Genomic DNA, 9,631 nt, shown 5'->3' with positions numbered 1-9,631 from the left:
AATAAAGATTCACAGACACAGACCTTGAAGATTAAGCTGGGATCAGATGGAGCTCTGCTCTCTGATGGAGATGCAGTTCTAAAGAATTATGACAGCAATCTTTATTTATATATGTCCCATTATCAGGTTAAAGACTATACAATTCAGAAAAGTTAAGAAATTAGGACATCCTAATTGTAGTTTTTCTATTGTTGCAACCCACAGTTGGAAAGTGCAATGATAGGAGTGTTGTATAGCTTTCAAGAAAGTCCATTGTTAAAAGTTATTATAAGGCAGGCAGCAATCTGGAAAGCAGAGCTGGTAAAATAGTGTGGTGGTCTAGCATAAGAATTCCTTCCTTTTCTGGAGCTGTGTACCTGAGATGAAGGTCAGAGCTAATAGGACTCTTGCACAGAGCCTGCTCATGCAAGGCATTGCCACAGCAGCTAAGCATCCTGTGACCTTGCACAGAAATATTCCCAGGCTCTGGGCATGCCACAGCTATGTGGTTATCAGAGACACCCAATCTCAGTGACTGTTCTCCCATCTTCTGTCATGGCTCTCCACAGTTGGGGTTGGGACCCATGGTGCCTCTTGTTGCTAGGAATGAAAATACCATTTGTATTAATTTCTCATTAACAGTTACACCAACTTTGTGTGTCACTACCAAGCCCAGAGACTGCAGGTGGGTGCAGGGCACTTCCCTGGGTACATGCAGGGGCAAGCCCACAAGCCCCAGGTCCAAGACCCACAGTATTCTCTCATCCTGCCTTACCTGTGAGGGTCCCACCTGGCCCACAGCACCTGGTCACCCTGTCCATGAAAGCCAGGCCCTCAAGCCCTGCTCTGAACACGACCTGAGATGCAGCTGTCTGCAGTGTCTGCCCCAGCTCCCTAGTGGTTAAGCCTGCATCGGTAGCTGCCAGATGAGCACCAAATTGCAGGTGGGCAGGAGGGAATGGGTCTGGGTGTGAGTCACCTCTCTGGGCCATCTGCTTTGGCACAAGTGGTGCCTGTGAAAGGATCCTGAATGGGGAGTGGTGGCTGCTGCCCAGGGAGAGGTGACAGCGAGCCAGTGCTTTCTTCTCAACGCTGGTCAGGGCAGGGGTGGTTGGTGGTAGCTGACAGTAGTGGCCAGGCAACATGATTGCCTGCAGGTCAGCTGCTGCATCTCTGCCCACTCAGGCACCAGGGTGCAGGGCTCTTGGTGGTTTGATACGGCATGGTGCATCCCAAACTAGTGGACTGGGAAGGCTTTGGGGACCCTCCTTGCCACAGCCCAGCGCCAACACCTGGGATGCTAGTGCGAGGTGGTGGGCAGCAAAATTCAGCCCTGGTGGATGTTGGGTGCTGCTGGCGCTTCAACTGCTATTGTTCTGGGAACCCTCAGAAAGTTGGTGTGCGCTTAACACTGGCACCACTAGGGGGCATGGGCCTGTTTATTGGCCAGGCATGGTGGATGGGAGTGGGGGTCTCAGACTGGGGCATCACCTGAATGGCATAGGGTGGGTGTAGACCGGGTGGACTCTCCATCCAGGTTGGTCTCCGGGGTGCAACATTGAGAACTTGGTGAGCATGAGCTTCTGGGTCCCCACCTTTTCTTTGGAGTCACTGGGTCAGGATAGAGTATCACTAGGTCTGGAGGTCATGGGTTGGTTAATGCAGTGTGCCTTTCATCCGAGAGGCATCTGCGAGAGGGAAACTGAGGTAGTAGTGTGTGCCATGTTGCTGCTTTTTTTTCTTAAAGCCATGAAAAATCTTAAAGCTGTGACCCCACTCTCTGCTCCTTCAAAGAATGTTGGAGACCCATTCCATTACTCTGATTAATTGTGGGTTGATTAGTGTCTGAGTCTCAAGTTTGCAGAGTTGTTATCTAAGGATGACTGACATTCTATGAACTTCAAATATCAAGTGCCAGTCACAGTCACCCACCCTTTCAATCCTCTCCACTGGGCCCTGTCCTTCATGTCCCCCAAGAGCTGGTTCCCAATTGCAAGTAGGTAATTCCTGGAGCAAAATTTTCAGAGTCTGCAGCTTTGCTAGTCCACTTTTTCTCCCTCTGTTGACTTCTATTTAGAAAACAGAGGTGAGCTCTAAAATAGGGGAGGAGGATCTGCTGATTTCAAATGACCTTTTGAAAATGGAGATGGCACTCTCTTGTGCAAGAGTTTTCCAACCTAAATCTGAATTTCCCACCTCAACATTACCAAGTCTGCTAGATTACATTTTCTTTCACAGAAGTTCCCTCTTAAAAAAATGTTAATACTTCTCTTTGGTGGGATCTTGGAAATGCATGAGTGAACATGTTTTGCTGCTATCTGCTTTAGAAAAATTAACTGTAGTATATTCATTATCTGTATCCTGAAATACTGCCACACTAGGAAACTGCTTACTCTGGGTTTGATGGAAGTTGCCAGCATTGGCTCTGTTCTGTGTCAGGTGAAGGTGATTCAGGTGAATCAGTGATTTCCTTTTGATAACATTTTAAAGGTTTGAATTCAATTATGGTCAGATAGCTTGACAACATAACTTTTAAATTAATGCTTATCTTATGTTTTGGAGTCATTTTTCTCCCTCAGGCTTTCATAAATGCACCCTTTCATGTTTTACTTCATGAAAACAAATTTCTCCTCTGTCAGCTTGTTCTAGGCAAAAGGCAAGAGGGTTAAGGACCTGGTGGCAAAATTTAGAAAGAAAAACTAGAGGAGCCACAACCCAGAGAGGGAATCTCCACCATAAACATTGGGGATCCACCTGTCTGATAAGGTCAACTATGGGGAACAAATGTAATTGTAAAAGTTGTGGCTGTGTCAACCCCCACTCCTCAACTGCCTCAAGAGCACTGAATGACCAACGGTCATGTCTCACTTAAGCAGAGGAGTGTTTAAATTGACCTATGTCAAACTTACCAATCTGAAGCTGGTGGTGAATATGCAACCAAGTTTCAGGGCAAATGGAATGTGAGACCAGCATCACAAGGTCTGGGGCAACAGATGGAATTCCACTCACCTAAGTGACAGTAGAAGAGCCCATCCAAACCATGGCACAAGTGAAAGCACCCAGAAACCATTCACTGATGTGTGAATGCACACAAGAAATTTCATTAAGAAGACAGGTAGAGTGTCTTCACACAATGGTGTGAGAGAGAGAATGGTGGGGGAGTTATTCTTAGGTAGTAGAATTTTGAGGGTTAATAACAATCAGACCAATGATTGACAAGGAAGTTCACAAACAATCTAGGTTGTAAAATGGTGGAAGTGCAAACTAATGGTGGCAGCAAAATGGCAGACATGATGCCAATACCATCTATAAACAATTGAATACAACCCACCAGGAAAAGGAGGAGGGAAACACAGGCCTTATAATCCTCACAGGTGGGAGGTAAAGCAGAAAGCTAAAGGACACAGATGTTAAAATTTTCTTAGATGAGGGAACAGCAAACATGTTTCTCAAAGAACCAGATAGCAAAGAGCTAGGTTTTGCAGGCTCCATGGTCTCTTCCACAACTGATCAACTCTGCCCATAGAACTGGAGAAGAAACTCAGCCAAGATGTAAACCAATCAGTGATGTACTCCAATAAAATTTTAACTGGAGAAACACAAGACAGGGACACTGGCATATTTGCCTCTTGGGCAGTAGTTTGAGTAGAGTAACAGTAATAGTAATAAAAGAAGTAGAAAAGTAGTAGTAATTGTGACTTGCACATGCTGTTCAGTAAAAACTCCCATTTTGTAGGAAAGCAGAGGGAACAAGATATGAATGGGCAATGAGCAATGCATGGCTCAGAACTGAGGCAGAGGCAAAATTTAAATTGAGGCCTGGGAGACTCTAGCATGTGATTTCATCCATGCCTTTGTTGCCTCTAAAATGTTCACCTCATTATCCAGGAAATTGGAAACTGGAAGATGGTTGACCTGTCATCTACTCAGACATACTGAGATTCTGCAGAAGGAGACCAAGTCATGGCAGGCTAAGAGGATTTCTAAAAATTAATTGTTGAAAGCAAAATGAAATCTATCTCTTGGTTCCTGTGCATCACTATATACATGCTTCCAGTAAATAGAGAAGCAAATTTGACATCAGCAGTGCACTTATGAAGTGCTTTCAATGTCTCATTTATTCTTAATACCAGCCCTATCATTCAGACAAAATTGATGTCTCTGAGCTTATACTACATGTAATAAATGAAGTCCAAAACAATAATTGATTTGCCAAAGATCATACAAAGAAGAGGTGGAGCTGAGATGTGAATCCTGGCTTGTTGTATGAGCCCAGGCTCTGCATCATCAAACTGTTCTGATTATGGCTTCCTATTTACTTCATTGCACTTTAGAGTTTCAGGGAGTTGCATCACATTCCTAAGGAGTACTCAGAAGTTTCTGCAGTTTTGAAATAGTGATATGCTGAACTTGAAGTGCACAGCATCAAACAGGAATTAAGCAGTGACTCTGTTGTCACAATAATGATCGTCTATGGTCTTAAAGCTCTTAATACATTGCCAGATCCAAGAACAGCTACAAATAGTTCCTAGAGGAGTTCCCTTTTAAGAACAATCTAGTCTTAGATACTGAGATTCTGCAGAAGGAGACCAAGTCATGGAAGGCTAAGAGGCTTTCTAAAAATTAATTGTTGAAAGCAAAATGAAATCTATCTCATAGGTTCCTGTGCACCACTATATACATGCTTCCAGTAAATAGAGAAGCAAATTTGGCATCAGCAGTGCACTTATGAAGTGCTTTCAATGTCTCATTTATTCTTAATAACAATCTAGTCTTAGATTGTTCTTAAAAGGGAAAATGTTTTGGAGACAAAAACATGGATTTTCATTTCTCTGATGTGAGATAATTTATTGTCATTATAAATCACAAACTAGAAATTAGTATTATTTTACTTGAGACACAGCAAGACTCAAGTAATTTTACACTCTAAGAGATTTTAAAATATGGGAACATTATTTAATTATCAAATTAAAACTATCACATCTAATTATGAAAGTCTAAAGAGAAATCAAATGGGTGTAGTTGTTTTTGATGCATATATGTGCATCTGTGCAGTCACATACACTTACAGGTAGATTGCATAGCTTTAACATGTTAGCATGAGACACATGTGGAGGACACAGAGAGAAAAATGTTTGTTGCTGTTTCTGTGTACCTTCTTCTCTGACCCAGATACTGAGGGTGGGACCCTTCCTTCCACAGCCATCATCACCACCATCCTATCTCAGGAGAACAAGAAGGATGATCTGGATCACCAGTAGTTTGTCTGCTAAAACAGGACCTTGAAATGGACAAATAACATCTAGGGGACTTGTCCACAAGAATAGTTTTCACTTTCATGTTTTAATGTGTAAAGCAAGGAAAGGAAGCAAGGAGAAGGTAAAGTTCTCACTCCCAGTTCCATACCAAGAAACATACCAGGAATTTACCAAAAAATTGTGATCCTTCTGCCTCAGCCTCCTGAGCCACAGGGATTACAGGTATGTGACCATGCCTGACTCAGATAATATATTTAAAACTTGCATAAGCTACCACTCATCTCACAGAATTTCTTTTTCCTTTTTTTTTTTTTTTTTTTTTGCGGTGCTAGGGATTGAACCCAGGGCCTTGTGCTTGCAAGGCAAGCACTCTACCAACTGAGCTATATCCCCAGCCCGCAGAATTTCAATACTAATTTATCAGTTCCCTTCTACATACTGTTGTTAAGAATTTGGACTCTTGTTCACAAAAGGATTAAGAATATACTTTTTACACTTCCAGATGATATGAGGGTAATCAAATATACAAAATAAAATTTTGCTTTCTTAGAGTTGCTTGAACTAACAACAGAATAATTCCACCATTGTCCCTACCTTTGTTGGAAACATGCAAAAAAGTAATAATATAGAAGCCCCTCCCACTGATCCCCAGGAATATGTTCCAAGAACCCCAAGGGATGTCTAAAGCCATGAGCACTACCACCACTCCCCAGTGATTTTTCCTAGGTAGCTTCAGTGTTGCCACAGAGTACTGGAGTTAATTCATTCTTGATATATTATTCCCTGGTGCCCCCTTTGCATCACTATCCACATGCTTTGGGACCACTATTAAATAAAACAAGATTACTTCATAAAAACTTGTGATAATTCAATAATCTGATAACATGGAAGTAGCATATACAGTATGGAGACACCAGACAAAGGTATGATTTATGTCCTCAGAGGAATGAAAGAAGATTTTATCCTGAGAGGCTGAATCATGTGCCCAAGGACACATGCTGTGATGTGTCAGAGACAGGATTCAAACCCATGCACTCTGATTTCCAAGATCATATTCTTAGCTACTACTTTCATCATTGGTTCTTTTGAATATTTACTAGTTATATATTCCTAAAGATGTTAAGAATAGTAAGATAAATAAATTATAGTAAATCAGGGACATTTTCCATGAACAATTCAGAAATACTTTTTTAAATTTAATAACTAGATGCTATTCAAAAATTCCATGACTGCCAATTACTTTATTTCTTCACAATGTCAAAAAACAACTAAATTGTACACAGGGCATTTAAAATTTACACAAATTCATAAAGAGTGTAATAGATGATGTTCAAGCACTAAATAACTAGACAGTCCAAACACAATAAAGGACCAAAGAAAAGCCAAAGGCAGGTTACCAATGCCTCCTTTCTCTTCAAATTTATTTAACATGAGTATTGTTTCACATTCATTTATACAGATAAAATTATTAAATTTAACTGAAATTTAACTCAGTAAGTTTAACCCACATACAGCAACTTCAAACAAGATTATAATTTCTCTTTATTTGTCCATTTAAAAATTAATAAAAAGTTAATAAATGTATTGAGAGTGATTTAGTTGTTCAAGTACTTGGCATGATAGATTTGCAGAGAGAATGCCAAATTCTACAAAGCAAAGTAAATGATAAGTTAGATCACTAAATTGGGCAATAATGGTTTCTCAATGATTTCACAGATTGAAAGATATTTGTTAAAAAACCATGAGCAAAGCCTTCACAAAGGAGATTTTCTAAACAACAAAATAACAGCATAGGCCATTCTCAAAATTGGTTCATGTATTAAGTTGTAGACCCCCAACTATAAAATATACACATTGTAAATGTCACCAGAGGACACAAATTATCTCTCAGATATAATAATTTGTGTCTTCTAATAATGGGCAAGTCTTGACTGATAAAAGATCCGTGCTCTCAAAATCTAAGAAAATTCTAAGGATACTCCATCACTTATAACCTTTCAAGGTAAAACAGTGCATACAATCAGCAAGCAATAAAACCAAGCATTAAATCATGAAAAATCATTATGGGTGAAGAATGAACTAGTGCTTCTGTGGTTGTCTGCTTTTAGCATTCTAATTAGTCCACAGCACATTTTCCCCCAGGGGGCTTTTCAACTTATAACTTTGCTGAGGGTGAAGCTGGCCATTTTCTCAACCAGGTTGTAGATCTGAGTCTGTTATGTTCAGATTTTAACCAAAGATAATGGATGCTATAAACACAGGCTCCCCAGTCCCCTGCTCTCTTTTTCTCACTTTTCTTCTGCATGCCTTCCAAAATCTGCCTCTGCTTTGCTGATTTCTTATTCATTTATTTTATACTGAATCCACTTCCTGTTGACTCAAGACTCCTCAAAAAGTTGGAATTGACTGAAAAGTATTCTTCCTGGTGGCTGCATGCCACCAGGCTCCCCTGACACCTTCTCCCCAGCTGCACTCTTCTGCATCTTGAACATCTTTGATCTTCTATAAATGTAGATTATTGGAGCTTGCATCTCTTCTCTCTAGAAGTTCCCTCTAGAAGGGCTTGTCCACTAACATGGTTTCAAGTACTCTGTCCACATTAATGAATTCCATGTCTGCTTATCCAGTTCCAGCTTTCCTGTGAGCTCTAGACCTGTGTTTATGTAAATGTCCAGTTAATCTTTCTGCCTAGGTTTCTCATACATGTCTCAAAGCCATTTGAATCCATATTTCTTAACTTTAGAGAAATGTACACCAAAGAGCTCAAATCAGGTCCTGACTCTACTTTTCATTCAACCCATCTTTAAGACCTGTCCATTCTCATTTTGGCATAGCTCTTCGATGTGTCCACTCTGGTTCATTCTTCTATCCTGTCTTAACCAAGGCTTCCAGTGCCAATTGACAGGATATATGCAGAAGCTTCCAAGTATTATCTCCAATTTTACCTTTGCATTTTATCATTCAAAGAGTAGCCAGATTTTCTTAAACCAAATCAGATCATAACACTCCACCTGGAATAATCCAAACCTGTTTCTCACAAAAAAGAGTAAGGTGATTATGGCCCTACTCCTCTCACCTGGGACACCCTCCTACTAGCAATGCAGCCACTCTGGTTTCCTTTCAAGCCTTGGAACTCACCAGATTCCTGCCAACCTTAGCTCCAAATGGTTTGCCCAATGTTTAGCCCCATCTCTTTGTGTCACTGGGTCCTCTTTCAAATTTTGGTATAAATATTTTAACTTTGGGCAGAGCTTCTCTGATCATTTGATTACATTCATGTGTGTGCTTTGCTTATGTTTCTTATTGTATTTTAATCAGGCTGAATTCAGTGAGAACAGGAACCCATGGAATGTGACATAAAGGAGGCATCTGACAAATACCTGTTGAAGGAAGGAGCGTCTTTTCTTTACTCCAAAGAACTCAGGCCATAAAATGCACCAATGAATGACTCAGTGAAGTATAATGATGACCAGCAAAAGGAAAAAGGAAAGCAAAATAGAGCTGACATAAGGCCATGGATGTTGTCAAAAGACCATGCATTAAATATTACTTCTGTATTAAATGTTCAGAATGGACAAATCATTGAGACAAAGTCTCATGGTTTCTGGAGCTAGAGAAGAGTTATAAATGGGAATGACTACAAGTGGGAACAGGATTTTCTTTCAGAGTAAAGGAAAATTTCTTATAGGCAGTGGTGTACATGCACAACAGTGTAGATATGCTAATGTCCTACAACTGCAACAGAACACTTCACAAATCAATTTCATGGTGGAAAAATCACATCACACCTCAATAAAGCTGTTATTTTAAAAAAATACATGAGATGAACTGCTGTGAGGCAGTTATAGCCCACTCACTAGACCACAAGTCCTAAAGAGTGATTTCATTTTATTGATCTTTTAATCTGCAGAGCCTAGTACAGAGGTGAGACTTACACACTGAATAAAGACTGCATACTATGGACCATCTTTGAAGCAAATAATCAAACCATTAGACCTAGCAAGTCTTTGGTCACTCTGACTACAGTGAAGCATGAGCCCTCAGAAGACATAATTTCACAGATAAGAAATTTGGTATTTCACAAAAGACTCCCATATTTGTGTATTTGATAATTATGCACACATATACAAGTTCTACGTGGTGGGCTGTCCACCTCACTATTTCTGAACTTCACAAATGGAAAAAAGAAATTTCCTATAACTTAGCAGTCTGGACTGGAACTTGGCTGCAAATGTGATCACAACACAAAGTGCCTGGTGCAAAGTGCCTTCTGCTACATTGCCACACTTGTGGCAAGTGGAGATGAACCATGTCACAAGCATTCACAAAAATGACCAGTTCCCATTCAAGGGCTGTGGTTCATCCAAAGATCCACCTTTAGCATGTAATTTACC

This window comes from Sciurus carolinensis, unplaced genomic scaffold, assembly GCF_902686445.1.
Source record: "Sciurus carolinensis unplaced genomic scaffold, mSciCar1.2, whole genome shotgun sequence".
NCBI classification, from domain to species: domain Eukaryota; kingdom Metazoa; phylum Chordata; class Mammalia; order Rodentia; family Sciuridae; genus Sciurus; species Sciurus carolinensis.
This window is presented reverse-complemented; position numbering follows the sequence as displayed.